The 16,587-nt window shown below is 37.0% G+C and overlaps 2 protein-coding genes across 5 annotated transcripts in view; both read right to left on the bottom strand.

Annotated features, from left to right (window-relative positions):
• Positions 1–16,587, bottom strand: part of LOC128891722 (neurocalcin homolog) — a 171,208-nt gene that overhangs the window by 90,803 nt on the left and 63,818 nt on the right. The window lies entirely within an intron of this gene.
• LOC128891723 (neuronal calcium sensor 2) overlaps positions 1–16,587 on the bottom strand; it is a 140,178-nt gene that overhangs the window by 59,938 nt on the left and 63,653 nt on the right. For 2 of the 4 annotated variants that reach the window (XM_054151455.1, XM_054151459.1), the window contains exon 1: positions 265–1,043. The exons of 1 other annotated variant lie outside the window; for it this stretch is intronic. The gene's annotated coding sequence lies outside the window, so the exon portion shown is untranslated. Of the gene's footprint in view, positions 1–264; positions 1,044–16,587 lie in introns of those variants that run through there. One more of the 4 variants, XM_054151458.1, reaches the window with a different exon arrangement.

Raw genomic sequence — 16,587 nt, forward strand, 5'->3', positions numbered from 1 at the left:
AGAGAGAGAGAGAGAGAGAGAGAGAGAGAGAGAGAGAGAGAGAGAGAAGGTAGAGGGGCGAAAGGGATTCACGGAGGAGGGAAAACGGTACGATATCCAGAGCGTTTGAAAATCGAGAAGCAAAGGGCAGAGGGCTGAGGAGGAAGAAAGGTTGAAAGGGTAATCGAGGCGGGTGGAAGAGATGAGAGAGGAGAAGATGCAGAAAAAAAAAAATAAAAAGAAATAAAAAAGAAAGAAAGAAAACGCAAAGATAGAAGAACACACCCACATAGACGGTTTAAGAACGATTCTAGCCGCCTATAAGTAATTGTGTCGCGTGTCTTTCGTATCACGTACGAATGCGGCAGAGCTACTAGCCAGCGCGAGGTAAAACCGACGGAGCGAGGCTCTCCCCCAAGCTGATCCTGCGTGCTAAACGAGCCGCTGTACTGCCACTCGCTCCCCCCACCATCACCCCCGCCTCCCCCTTTCGACGCCGCCACTCGGCGTCTGCTTTGCGCTGCTTCCACCGACGCTACTACCCGTCCGTCGGCGTCGTTCCATCCTCCATCGCATCCACCACCAACGGCCGCCCATCCGCTACCTTAACCGTTTTCTTGCTTTCTCCAGTTCCACTCCCACCCATCGCCAGCGCTTCCACTGATGCACGAATCGACGTTCCAGCTGCTGCGCGTACGCGTCTCGCGACTATTCTCGCGGATACGGGTATCGTTTGGCGGGAAACCGGGCTGGGTGAGTGATTAGAGACGTTGTTTAATTCGCAATCGACGTTTCGAAGATTTACCGCCAACCATTTCTTGTTCTCGTAGAATCGTATCGGGGTATGGCACCAGAACTAATTCGAGAGAGAAGTTGAGAACTTTGGGAAACTGGAGCCTTGGAGGGTTTCTGGCACCCATTTGATGCCACATGGACAATTATTACAAACGTTGGTTAATTTCCAATTGACGTTCCGAAGATTTCACAGGAAACCTAATTCAGGAGAAAAGTTTATAATTTGGAGATACTGAGGTCTCAGAAGGTTTTAGATACCTATTTGATGCCACAGAAATAATGATTACAAACGTTGGTTAATTTGCAATCGACGTTTCGAAGATTTCGCATCAACCAATTCTTGTTCTCATAGAATTGTACTGGAGTATAGCAGCAGACCTAATTCAGGAGAAAAGTTTACAATTTGGAGATACTAAGGTCTCAGAAGTTATTAGATATCTGTTCGATGCCACATGGATAATGACGAGTAGGCTTGTTGACCCGAGTAAAGAAAAAGACACCACTGATAGTAGTCCGCTAAGAGAGATACTGGTTTGTCTGGAAAGTCCATCCCGATTGTCGGTAGGTGGTACAGGTCTGAATATATCGGAATGATTGAGGACAAATAACACGTGTACATCCCTTAAAAGGTGGAAAAATGATGGAACAAAATAGTACTTACGTAATTTAATAAATATATCTCAAAATTCAAATGTGCCTTTGAATTTTTTTTTTTAAATTGCCACGAACTTTCTGGAGAACCCAATATTATGTTCATTCAATTCCGCCTACTGAGGATATTGAAAGCATTTTTGAAGATACTAACACCGAATATGTCCGAAGGCAGATAGCCTGGTACCATTTGACTTTCTAAGGAATTGAAAAGTCAAGTGCTCAATAGCTTCGACGTAAGCCATGCAATCTCGTGAACAGACAGTAGACAATGACCAGTGTCTTGCAAATCCATAGTTATTGAGACATTGAATAAGATGCATAATAGTTTGCAGTTTCATGCGCTGTAGAACAGGAGTATGTTGAAGAATGAAATGGCGGGACTGTCGTATGCAAAATTCTACTTCTGCGAATCTTATCTGTAAAAGTATTTTATAACATCCATCGTTCCATCCTTCATCGCAAGGATTCTTGTACTCCATCGTATCCACTACTAACGGCGCCCATTTTCTTGCTTTTTCCAGTTCTCCTTCTACCCTTCACTAGCGTTTCCACTGATACAAGCATCGTTTTTTGCGGGAAATCCTGAGTAGAACGAAAAGTGTTTAGAAACATTGTTTAATTTGCATTTGACGTTCGAAGAGTTAACCTTTGAGTGCTGAATACCCTCGATCGGAATTCTTCTTTAACCAATCAGCTATGATTGACGAGTATACTTGTCATGGAGAAAAGGCAGTATCTTGCAGTAAAGGCAGTAAAATTTAGTTACCATTTGTTATTTAAGAGTATGTTTCACATATTAATTTGAGTAGCAGAAGTATAAGTAACATGAATTTTTGGGACGACCTAATCTACCTAGTCTTTGCGATCCAATATTAGTCTGTGTTTTTGTGTGTCGTTACTTGATTCTCATGACACACATAGGTGCGCACAATCTGTCTTTCACAACCTGTCTGAAAAGGGGACGCCACAGCCGACTGGTTAACTAATTATTTAATCGCAACGACAGAATACGAAACACATATTAACTTGAAAATTAATGAATCTAAATATTCAAACTTGGTAGATACAACAAAAAAAGATGTTTAAAACACTGATAATTGTACCTCAAACAAGAGATCGGAAAGATTGTCAAACGCATATATGCGCCCATAGAACGCAAAGGGTCGCTCTCCTCATTTCTTGTTCCTGATTACGAGAGTGATTTTCTAGTGGCGATCGTTTGAGGTGTCGAACGTAGTTCTAGTATCCCAGATCAGTCCTCGAAGAAGTCATGGCCAAGCAAGTGGTCCACCTCTTCGTGGTTCCCGTCGTGAGTACCCCTGCTGAGGGCAACAAAGAGCCACCGTTGCAAAGAAGAGTATAAATCACCTGATGATGTCGTGGATAGCACCAAGAGAAAGAAGTCCACCAAAGTCCTTAAGATGTTCAATACTGGAGTCGAAATGGTATCTTTCACAACCTGTCTCAATGAATCGAAGTTAGATGAGTCGGATAACGTAGAGAGGGCTACATATATCGATCGTTTGGTTCGCCAAACGGGGTGGAATAAAATCAGTTCGGTGGTTCTTAGACCTTGGGTGTAATAGGCTTAGTTCCATCCACGCATTTTCTTGTCTTCTTGTTCTGGTTAAATTGTATTAGAGAATCCAGTAGTTCTGTTTGCCCGCCGAAGAGATTTATTACTTATCGTAATAACTTTTTGCGCGAAAATTGCATTTAATAAAGTTCTAGCAATGTTTATTATCTGGAAATGTGAAGTTAATCCGCACCGGAATTCAAATGGATATTTCTTAATGGTGAGAACTCTAGGACTCTTCGGCAGGCAAATAGAACTCTTTTAATAATTTTTTTTTTTTTTATAAATGTAGGGCCAATTTCACAGACCCGGAACAATGTAACTTCTAATCCACCTTGTAGCAGTTCCAAGGAAATTCTATCACGAGGGGAGGTAGAATTCATTGTAACGTGCGCCTTCCCTAGACGTATGTACAAGAACTAGGGCGAGGTAAGTCCTCGAACGTTGATTGCAAATGAAACAACGTCTCTAATCCTTCTCTGCTGTATCAATGGGATAGTTACCGACGCGTACGCGCACCCACTGAAACGTCGATGCGTTGCTGGAGTCACTGGCGAAGGGTGGAAGGAAAACTGGAGAAAGCACGAAAACTGTTAACGTAACGGATGGGGATCATTGGTGGTGGTCACGATGGTGATAGAGCGCTGGCGAAGGAAGTAGTTTCATTGTAGAGAACAAATGGAGACAGGGACATTCTATTTCTACAACTTGGATCTACGGAAAAAGAATTTTGTTTAGTAAACGTTGTGCCATGTAGTAGTTTCTTGTAGTGTTCGTAAGACGTGGCTTTTCTCATTCCTTTAAGAACAAGATCCCATTCTTTAGCAGTACGAAACTCCAAACTGTTACGTATTCTAAACAATGTCGTCCAACTCTCGCCAACTATGGGGCTGAAAGTCGCTGCCCATTGTTTAGTGCCCGTCCAGAGAATACATAGCGTCTGTCACACCCATTCAGTCCTTGACTCCTGAACCTTTAGAAACCTAAGTTCGGCTAGGATATATCCCCCAGACATTTTCAAAGTACTTACGTAGACTTAAATTGCCATCAGTTATCTCAACATGGAGTATGTTTTAATTCTAAGCTTAGGAACTATGATTCGACTTGAAATAATTCGCCTTCTCGACTTTATCCAAGATCAGCCATTTAACTATCGAGGCGAACACAACTATCAACCTTTTGCACTCGGAGCCATTTCGTTACAGAATGTGCAAACAGAAATTATGACGTATTACGTAATGTAACTTATAAAGCATGTAATTTATTGTAATGATACTTGAACTAATTTGAATCTTTAGACATTGAGGAACATATTTATGTCAAAAGTCATAGATATGAATTGATAGTTTCTATATTTTAAGTTCCAATCCTAGGCTTCCTTGTTTATCTTCACAAATTGCACCATGTCATATAAAGTGTGTTCCCACATTTCACTTTCTTATACGAATGCTTCTTGTAGTTTTTGTAAGCTGCAGACTACGTTCTTTTTCCATGTAACACAAAATCATATTTGTTATATATGCTAGAATTTCGTTAAGCTTAGTAATAATGACACGAGAGAAAATATCTTGACGACTGGCAGTGACTAAAGATTGGTGAATTTTCAAGTAGTCATCTTTTGTGACTCGGATAACGACGAGAGGGCTAATTATTCCGATTCGAAACCCCTTTGTGCTGGCGCATTAGGGGACAAAGTACACTTATAGGTCGTGATCTTCAAATCAAGGAGATTATCGACGAAAGCCTCGGTACTCCTGCGTGCTATATGCGGAACTTAAGCTTATTGTTCTCATAGGTATTAACGTCAACGAAATTTGAGAACATTTTGGAGACACATGGCCGGACATTGTTTTACTATCCAAAGGTTTATGGCTGGGTCAAGGGCTAAATAGGTTTGGCGCGAGCCACGCATTCTCATGGACAAGCGTTGAACAATCGCGACTTGCAGTCGCGCAGTTAGTGAGTGTTAGGTGACATTGTTTAGGAAACGCAGTAGTATGAAGTTTCCTGCTGCTCAAGAATGGGGTCTTGTTCTCACAGGATCTGGCCATGGAGCAGAGGAGACAGCCTTACGATAAGAGGACCTTAAGTTACCTTACGATAGGGAACTATGAGAAACTGCATGATAATCCTAGTCAGTATATAGCTAAAACTGATTATACAGTAGTGTACTTCTTGCAGTAGTAAAGAAAACTAAAGGCAAAAGAAGTTACGTTAAATTATGAGAATCGATTGTACAGTGTGTCGCGTATGGTGGTACAAGGGAGTAGGGGGTGATTCTACATAAAATAATTGCATGGAAAACGTAGAATAAATATTTTTCATACGACGTTTTATTTTCGAAAAAAATAAGTTTGAAAATTTGTCGAGTACGCATGCATTTGGACCAGCTTCATCTCGACGGATTTCATTGTACAACACCTCTATTCTTGTTCGTAAACGTTGCCAATAGTTCGATTAACAGATTTCCAGAATTCGTCTAATTTATGAACAGTTGGAAGTGATGTCCACCTTGTTGCAAACATAACTGTGCTCTCCTTATTAAATTGCATCGAACGTTCTCTAATGTGTCGTTGTGCAATTTTAATTTTTCAAACGCTATAATAATATTTTGTCCTAATTGTTCAACCTTCGTCATGTCACTACTATACACAATCGACTCAACTTGACTCCACAAATAAAAATCTAAAAGTGATCGGTTCGAAGGTTGTGGCGGCCAAGGTATTTTCCAATTGCGGCCGATCTAGCAGTGATAATTTCATTTAACCTTTTCGGTGCTCTGCGCGAGTATACTCGTCAAATTATTTTGTTCTTGTCGTGCTCAAGACAAGTTAAATCGTATGAGCTTTTTCAATAGGAATGTCCAACCATTTGGTCAGCGTACGACGACAAAATAGTCAAGCAACGCTTTTCTTCCGGCTTGATTTACAAATTTTTAGATTCCAAATCGAAAACGTATTTTTATCAAAATAAAACATAGCCTATGGTACTCAGGGATAGTGTAGCTTTCTATTACTAGAAAAATTTTTGAAATCGGTTCGAAAGTTTACCTCTTTATAATATTAGTATACCATAAATTAGTATAGATTGAGAATTGGCAAGAAAAGTGACAAAGCATTGAAACTTACCATCCGAGATGTTCTCCGCGAACGCAATGCCTTTGTCGTTTATTATACTTTAAGCTAGCTTACTTCTAAAGAGGATTACCTATCCATTTTATTTATAGTTTCTTAACTCTTTCTAACTGAGAACAAATAATTTGACGTAGGAATAAGTTTTAGCGTGCACGAAAAACGGTCCGCGCGACAGGTAACGCGTTAATCAGCTATTCAGAGGCTACGAAGCTCTTCCTCCTTCGAATCGAAAAGTTCACTGCTGTCCGAGTTCTCTCGTTTGGGCCACAATGACCTCTTTTGTCGCATTTTGCCCCCGAACTTCCGCGACGGGAAATACGTGCCTTGAGCAATGTCAGCAGCATCGGGACCAATAATTGTACCCATCGCGTTCATTATCCGCAGTAGAGCGCCGAAACCTTCGTTAAAAATGGAAGCGGCGGTGTATGCGACGATTCCGACGGCTTCTGTTCCACTGAATAAAATCGTAGGGGGCTTTCTAACAAGCGCGTTTATAACGCTCGTCATTATTTTGATCCACTTAAGCCACGCTCGCGAAGATCGTCGTTACTTAATGTTTCATATACGGAATGAGTAGCTTCTGTGACACGGATATCTAAAGCTTGTGCATGCCTGCACTCAGCAAGCGCGCCACTTGCTTTAGCCATTCTCTACTTACGTCAGTTACACGCTTCTGGAGAACGAGTCTCGTGCCTTGGCTGTTTATCAGTCGAACGTTTATGAGAATAAATTGTTTCAGGTTTTAGAATGGTCGAACAATGACCAAATATTATTTTGGTACAATTATTCACGTATTTAAAATGTTCCCGTGGGTATCATTATTAACTGTGCATAAAATAAAAATTCTGATAGTGATTTAGAATAGTATAATGTGCGTGAAGTCTCATACAATAGTTTTACATGGTCGTTCTATTCAAATCAGTTATACATGTATAGCCAAATCTGTTTTTGTGCGGTAGATACGGACCGCATAAAAAAGATATCTAGAAACTTCATAAATAGCTATAACAAATAATTTTTCATACCATGTTACAGACATTTTTTTTATAAAAATTCTCACTTAGGAATATTTATTTTAAGCTAGCAATTATGTCTAAAAATAAAATAAAAATCATAAAAAAAACTATATCTAAATAGAAAAAATAAGTAATATAATCCTCTATGAGCCCGTGCAACTTTCAGATCATATGCAAATATATCGACATTTTACCAAATAATTTTAATTTTTTTCACGTACACGTCTTAATTACATAATGTCTCTGATAACCAATGACAATATTGACGACGGTTAGTAGCACTACCAACTTGAAATAACAAAGGAAACGGCTCGCAAGTTGTCTGCAGAAAAAGAATTGGCCCATAGAGGGTTAAATTTAATTTCACTTAAAGATTAATCCCATCTTAATGGTCAAAAGATGTGTATGCACGCACTTGGAAGGTCGTTAAATATGTAACTAATGTCAACCCATACACTCTTCGCAATGCAATAGACGACGCGTTCAAACAATACGCGACCGTCGCTTCGCTCTCCTTCCTTTATTGATAATCGATTGCAGTTGTATACTCGCGTTCGTTCAATTCAAATGTATAGTATCACATTATTTTCATATATCGCATAAAAAAAAAATTGGACAAAACAAACCGCACGAAACATAAATCGCACACAAATAAGTTTGACCGTATAATTATTTTATATTACGTGCTTATAGAAGACAACAAAGATCATTTTATACCTAAGCTTTCTCTTCAAATTCTTACTCTCTTCATATTCTCATTTTTTATAACATTATAATTTCACTCCCAGGTCTGTAATCTTTCCATTATAATATCCAATTAGCGAAGCGAAATCCTGCCGCGATGAAAACGCTTTTTCCTGCTAGGCGCTGTACCGCGGACCACGGTGTTTCATACTTACTGTGCAAGCTTAGGATTAAAGAGGAATAATATCCGTTTAAATGCAGATATCGACGCGGAACGAACTACCCGTTATATTTAGATTAAAATCTATTGATTTATGAAAAACAAACTTCTTTCGATTTTTTTAAATTTCCAACACAGAGTATCTCCTTGACATTAGTTTTCTTACAATATGTTGATAAAATTTTGTTAGTACCGAATTTAGAGTAACTACAATATGATATAAATGAATAGAGTTCTTGTAATATTTCAATTTGCAAAAGAACTATTGACCTTACTCTCCGAAAGATATAATATAATCAAAATATTATTCAACCATCAACGTATTAACTTTTCGCGATAACAGACCTCAATATTATTTTAAACTGGGTCCAAGGTGGAGAAGTTCAAAAGCAAACCGTGCTTAATTTCGCATTCGTATGCGCGCATTTCATTTCGCGCAGCTAATTCTGACTACGCATTAAAAGTCGTGGATGATTTGTGCAACATATATCTTCCAGAGTGATAAATCATAGTAAAAGTATCTAGTAATAGATTTGCAGCAACTTTGCTTTAACGAAGATAAATATCCTGTCGTAAACTCCTGTCACAATCCCTCGTAACAAGTAACAAAATTCCAAGGTAACGTGAATTAAATATAGTAAGAAGAAAATACTGGAGCGCAGATACTCGGGAGTATTCGATAAAATATTAGCCTTCGGTTATCGCGTCGAACACAATCAGTCAAAAATTTTCAAAATTTATTTGTTACGTTAAAAATATGTATAAAAAGTAAAAAAACCGAATATTTTAGTTAGAAATCGTGCCAATTTTTTATTTTCTGAAATTTTAATTAATTTAGATCATTAATCTCTTGGATCCTTTTGTTTCGAAGCAACGGTTTACGTGACTATTTATCGAATTTTGTTTTTGTCTGAATTTTTTAATAATGCAAAAATAAAGCGCTACAGTTGATTTAAAATCTCTTACATCCCCGTAACCTGCCGCCATTTTGTCAGTGTCGAAGTTTGTCAATTCTTGTATAGTTCAGTTGAAAGCTACACTCGTCAAAAATAATATTCTGTATTTTTCAAATTTCGGTTTCTACTTGTGTCGCCACCGTGTACACAGATTACAAGGACATTTTCGGTACAAGTCCGAAATATCAATCGAATAAAATACTTGAAAAAAATTCAGTATAAATCCTCACGATTGCCTTAATTAGCACACAAAATTTCAGTTTAGTACACCGCGTAGTTTCCTCCAAAAAAAAAGAAAAAAAAAAAACAAAATTTCAAATATCGTGGAAATCCTCTTGATACGAGAAAATGCTCCGAGAAGTCATGTCATTATGGAAAATCCGGATTTTCAGGTAGCGAACGTATGCGAAAATATTGCAGACGTTGCGACAAACCGGTCACCTTTGAATTGACAAAGCGTTTATTCGGCCGCTTATGAATTTAAAAAGATAAAATAGTGGTAATATCGATTAACGACTCGGTACAGAAAACCGTAGGTAACGTCAATACGGGTTTACGTCGAATAATCGGGTCACAGATACTGAAATCGACTAGGACAGGGCCGCGGCTATTGTTTCCCTCGTTTGTATTCTCTGGAAAAACACAGGAGAAAGCTGTGCGTTTTTGTCTATGGATGTGTACGTAAACTGTGGTTTCGAAAGCATCCACGAGAAATGTAGGTACGTATTCGTTCGTTTTGCAAGGTAAGTATTGAAAAAAGGGAACGATAATAATCGTGCTCGTTGCGTTAACCCAGCTGTGCACGCGACTTTTTTCTACGTATTCGTGAAAGAATAGAAACTCTTCCGACAAGTGCGAATTTATCATTGTTATAACTGCTCTCCAACGTTTTCAAGCTACTCAAATACAAGGCTTGCGAGGCATACAAATACGACACAATTTTTCAGCGTTCATTAGAAGCTCGTTAGGGTAAATTACTAATTACATTCAAGAGAAAATTAAAAATTATATTAAATGGAGAATTATGAATTACAGTGACTCATGAAGTTATTAACACATGGATAGTAACAAAGATATGCAAGATAAAAGTGTGATAACAAATTTTGTTTACTTCTTATAGGAAAAATATAATATATCTAGATAGTAATACGCGAAAAAAATAATAGCACACAAGAGAAGTCGCCTAAGAAGGGTTCGGATTCCATTTAGTGCCTTTTAGACAGGATTGACTGTGTTAACACTAAAACTACCAGGTTCAGCGTAAACCTATTATAGTGCATAGAACTATATCATTACATTATAATTAAAGGGAGGAAAGACAAACTAATTTATCAATATAATTAATTCTATATTGCAATAACACTCCTCAAATATTCCGATTAAAGAACTGTTAATAACTAAATGACTTTAAAAAGAAGTTTAAAGACTTGGACCAAATTGACCAACTTCGTAATTTTACTGTCGGTAACAACTAGTTTTTAAACAAGATATTATGTCAAATTTTGAATGTATTTAATTTCGCAGAATTTTAAATACAATTTTCAAGAAAATGTAGTATTTAAACTATCTATTACTATAATTAATACTACCCTGTAACTTTTTTCCCCGTTTAAGCAAAAGGAAAAGAATGGAAAAGCTTAATTTCCTTTATCTCGTTTTTAATACACATAAAGTGAAATCGACACATTTCGAGCGTGAGTAAATATTGTATATAAGCTGAGTACTTGTTTAGACAGTGAAAGTTGGTGACACCTATTGTATGGTAATCCATTTGTAATTCATGATTCATACAGTACGCGGACCTTTTGACATACATCAGCATCTACGATCTTCTCGGCGCTCCCAATCAGTTACTTATTGCCACGAACTTTGTCCTTCTTCTATTTAACTAGTGTGGACGAAAAATAAAGTATAATAGGACAGCGAGAAGAAAACCTTTTTCGATAAACGACGTTCAACGTATATGTCAAGATAAAGCTGCAGGCGTGATTTATTATTCGGCTGTGAAAGCTTTTTCGGATACCTGTGTGTGATACGATTTCTTTTCATAATTTCTTTCCGCGTTTCAAAACAATTAAAATTTGCTATACTCCGTGGCGACCGAGTGAAAATACAATGCATTTATATTATCAGTCTAATTGAATGAAATTGATTAAAAGCAGCAATATCGAATGACGAGTCAATTTCATTCGTGTTTCAAGGTGTTGCCAACACGCTGATTGCGAAATTAATTCTGAAAATTAAATTTTAAATACAATGGGTGCTTTGTACAAAACAATTGTTTAATGACTTTTCATACGTTTGTCATGACTTTGGTCAAGTTATTCGTCACAACTAATGAAGAAATCGAAAATATAGGTCAACTTGAAGAGAAAATTAATTATAAATAATTCATACATAGACTCTCTACAAGTATGAAACAATTTTGACATCTTTAAGAAATAAGAATTTTTGTAGCCACTTTTCGAATTCAAAAAGAATCTCAGTTATTGCAATTTCGATTCTAGCGTTAATTGCATGATGATGAAGAATAGAAGGGGTGATTGCTATGCAACAAGTAAGGTTGGAATAATAGTGAGGATATGCTGTGTAGGGCTACCACTCGTTGGATTGGCTACCATAGTTATAGGAAGAATCTCGGTTATTTCAGGAATTTTCAGATCAATTCCAGCAACAATCAAGATCCTACCATGATTCATTTTCAAAAACTTATCAAGTGAAAAAGAATCACAAATAGGTACAAAAGGCTGAAACATTTTTGATCAAATTTAAACTTTTAGCACGATACCGTTATTCTTATTGATTTTATTATTATTAGGTTGTCCAGAAAGTTCGTGCCAATTTCTAAGAAACATTCAAAAACATGTTTGAATTTTAATGTATGTTTATTGAATTACATAGGTGCCATTTTGTTGTCCAACCTTTTCACCTTTTAAGGGATGTATGCATGTTATTTGTTTTCAATCACTTCGATATATTCAGACCTGCACCATCTACCAAAAATCGACATGAACTTTCCGGACAACTCAATATTTTGTTATTCAAAGGTAACCAATTATGAAGTTATCTGTATGAGTTCTTTTCATTGTGTATAATTACCAAACAGAGATGAGAATTTGAAGCAATAGAAAATTTTCATTGAATCGAAGTCTAATGTCTTCAAGCTCTAACGGTACCATTTGCTGGTATTCAATAAACATAAACAATTACACCTCTAATGGCGCAGCCACCGTCTCGACTTGGCTTATATTGTCAAGGGAACGCGGTTCTCACGTCTCAGACGGAGACCAGATACATTCACGTTATCTTGTGTTACCCCTCGGGATAGATCCTTTCACCTCCCACTAGAATGCCGTATTCGTACAAATTACCTGCAATAATCCTTGTAAATCTGCTTTCTATAAATTTCAGATGGAGACATTAACATGGCACCACCCTTATCTTCATTCCTTTCTTGTTTTTACAATGGTCCAAAACTTCGCGGAATTGAACATTACTTAAACAACTTTCAACAGTTTTTATCTGGATAATTAATAAAAAGAAATACAAAAGAAAAGTTAATTATAAAATTACTTCTTACAAGGGAAGTCCGGCAATTGGTACACGCAGAAATTAACAATTTATTTTTAATAATCTTTCCCGTATTTGCTACATCAAAATTGTGTTCGCAATTTTATGGACGTTTTCAAACTGTACAACTTTCATCTAACTAATTTTTTTCTACCTGTTAACAAATTCGAGTTACTGTGCAATATAGATACGCATTCTGCACTGTGTGGAATGGCTCGAAATTTCGGCCAGAGTTTGCGATTAAATTTAAAAAAAGCATAACTCTCGATTGAGTAAGTCGATTTCAATAATCAAAACGTCAAACTGCGTACATTTAGATGAAGAATTTGTAAAAAATATACAGCTATCGAAAGAGTCTATTTTCTAGTTTCTTTTGGCGGCAAAATATACAAAAGGCTCCTAATCTTAACAAATTCGTAGCTTCCTTAATAATAAACATTTTGAATTGAAACTTTTTCTCGTTGATGATCTCATGGAACCGTACGGAAAGCGTATAAAAAGTTTTCCTCTAAAGTGAAAACTCAATTTTTTAAAAATGTAAGACAGATTTTCTGAAGAATTCGCAAGGGATACCCCTCCCATCCCCTCGACTTTGGTAAAAATCAAAAATTATCTATAAAAATGATTTTTCGCTTCGTCGGTTAAAATGAAACATATTTCGTTAAATAGCATACAGAAAGAACTTGTATTATTTATAAGAAAACGAATCTTAAAGAAAAAGAAGAAAAATAGTTTGAAAAGATGTGAATCGCTGAACAAATATTTTAAACAAAAGTTGTACATTTCTACGAAATATGAAATTGTTATCAAATATATTCTATCGAGAGACGAATATTTTTATTTCTGCAATAATTTAAATTTTTTGGCGTGTATCAATCTCCGAACTTCCCTTGTTAGCTGAAATCCAAGTCTGTCGGACCGATATAATGAAGATTACTATCGCAATCGTGCTCAGAGGGCACGGAAGAAGCAATTTGTAAAGTTAAGTCATAGATTTCATTTCGGCGATGCAAGTGTTCGTAAGTACGTGTTTTGAAACGCAAAAGCGTGTTATTATCGAAGCATAAACTCAGAGAACTGCCGCAATATCCGCATCAGGTCTTGCGCCGTTACGGACACTTTCACGTCTTCCAAACAGAGAAAAAGCCGAATCGTGCTCGCAATATTAACGAGAAGACTTTCGTCTCTGTCACGCACAAGTGTCGTGTATTTCGTCGACCGGAAGAAGAACGAGACCCGCGATGGTTACTGGAAAAGCCACACCAGTCAAATCGGACACGGGTTACGGGGAACTTAGGAACACAGAGGAAATCTAATGCCAAGTATTCTTTGAACGGATTCCAACTGCGAGGATTAAAAACAAGTCGTATGACCAAGAAGCGAATTGATTCTTTTGCAAAAAGCATTTTCGTATTTTAGTTTCATGAAAATAATATCAAGGCTAAGAACAGGGAATCATAGCGGCTCTTAGACAGGATTCACTGTATTAACCCTTTCTTTACCAGCGGGACTTCGATTTCCCGTCAATTTTCTCATGGTACTATATTAATTAAATATTGTGACTTTCAAGTCTACTTCTATGAAGTTCATTTTTAATTGTTGGATGGCAGCACAAGGTTTTTTTTCTTGACGCCTCGAAGGTTTAACAACCTTTGAGAAATTCAGTAAATAAGGGTTGAGCATGGATCTACCAAGTTGGAGACAAGAAGCAAATTGATTTTTTTTTTTAAATATATTTCGATATTTTAGTTTGATGAAAATCGTATCAACACTGAATACAGAAAATCTTCGAGCCTCATAGACAGGATTCACTATGTCAATACCAGAACGATTAAGATGGTCAATTTAACCCATGTATTTCAAACTTCATTTAAAGATGACTCAGTTATTAATGTTGTTTTTTCAACATTCAATCACTACAATAGGAAACTGATAATAAATTGATTTGACCATCCACATTTAATTTCAAAGATCTAGAAATTTATACAATAAAAATATATAGATCGTTAACAGCTCTAATGTTAAATGTGATCTGAAAAGTATAGAATTATAGATGAATTGCATCAGACTTGTACGGATTTAGAAGATTTCAGTGAAAGAGGGCAATAAAAAATCACGAAAACATTCGAGGTGTCGAGTATCCTATTCCTGGGAATAATAAAAATCAAATAAGAATTGCAGTTTTATCGTGCAACATTGAAAAAGAATAAAGGAAATGCGTCAAGTGATTAATAAAGCTAATAAATTTCTTTTTGTTCTGCGGGGGATGGAGCTCCTTAAATCTCCCCTTGTATCCGCCTCTGGAGATTTCGCATCAAGCATATTATTCTATAAAGCTTTTAACTCCGTTGGCTAACTCTCAGTCTTCCTCGATAAATACAAGTTCTAAAAGAACAATTACTTGACATTAGTTTCATGAAACTAAACTTAACTAAAGCTAAAACTAAAATTACTTGAAACTAGTTTCATGAAATTTAGTTTCATGAACGAATGTTTGAATAAGTATTGTTTTATAACCCGTATTCAAACAGGAAGACTGACCTGGAAAGAGAGAAAAATTATAGAAAATTAAACAGGATTGTATGGTTAATTAATCGTTAACAGAAGTTACTATTTGTTCCCGCGTTAAACCCAACACTGCCTTATTAATTATGAACAATTATGATAAATACCTGCGACGAGAAATTTCTCTTTAATTTCTCTGGGTTCGCCATAGTTAGGTTTCGTGACTTACCTGAAACAAAAAAGGAAAAATCGATCCAGTGGCAAGGAAGAATAACTTTGACTTTGGTTGGATCGAGAATTTTCTGATGTGGAAAGATGTTAAACAAATTTAAATTATTTCTCATAAGAGGATTATTAGAAAAATTTGTCAAATTTTGTTCGTAACTATGAAATGTAAACATTCTTTACTCCCCTGTCGAAATTACCATAAGCATATTATGAACAAAATTTATTCTTATTACAACATCCATATGTCTTTTACAATTTATTCAGACGTTCGGTAAATCGTTCTATCGTTTTGTACAACGAAGAGAAACAACAAGTATCATCTCGTGACTCGTGACAGATTTACTTAAGAGAGAAATTCCCATTCAAATGAACAATTCATGAAAACTTTCAACGAACACGTGGTGCACGTGAACAAGCGGAAGTAGTCGATAGAAAAAGCGTGCAATACCAGCTGCTATACTGATTTCTATCCATTTTCACAGCTTCAAGGCCAATTAACACTACAATTACGTAGGCAGTTCCACATTCGCCCTCGCAGTCGATTCGATTTTTCATGTCGTTGATAAAAATGCATGTCGAGCGTTGGGGTGCTATGCAATCTCGTTGTTTTCCGTTTATCGTCACACAACGCGGGTTCGGCTCGCGTGCTGTGCGAAATCGGTATGCGGCCAAAATAAATGTAACTCGCGGAAGCCTTGACGTGGTCGTCGTAAGAAGAAATTAAGATGGTCGAGCTGGATAACATCCGCAACGACCCCCGCCATTTTAGACACAAGTTACGAACACTTAGACGTCTAACGCGGACACCACCAAACGTCTATTGTCGCGTGTAAACTTTCACGGATCTGTTCAACTACTCGTAATATTGGGTCATCCTGGAAGTTTCCGAGGGTCTTTTAACGTCTCACTTTCGTACCGCATAGTTTTTCACTTTCTATGAATAGGGAGACTTGTTTACTAAAAATATTCATCGTCAACTAAATTACGCAAATTCACGTCATCCTTTCGCGTGTATTCTATTCGTTACAGTTTTCGATTTCATGTACTTGGTATATAAATATGGATGATACAGTATTGTCTCGAAATAAGTAACTCGGTCGGGACCGGCGATGTGCATATCTCGAGGGAGGTGTGCTATTGGATTTGACTTTGTTCTCAAGTGAGACGAGTGAGAACCCGTAGAAAAAACAGGGGGTTCCGTGTAGCGGCAAACTACGTACAACTAACAGTACTGTTTCGTAGAATACACACGTCAGAGAAAGAGAAAACA

Source organism: Hylaeus anthracinus, unplaced genomic scaffold (assembly GCF_026225885.1).
Source record: "Hylaeus anthracinus isolate JK02 unplaced genomic scaffold, UHH_iyHylAnth1.0_haploid 12002, whole genome shotgun sequence".
In the NCBI taxonomy this organism is placed as follows: domain Eukaryota; kingdom Metazoa; phylum Arthropoda; class Insecta; order Hymenoptera; family Colletidae; genus Hylaeus; species Hylaeus anthracinus.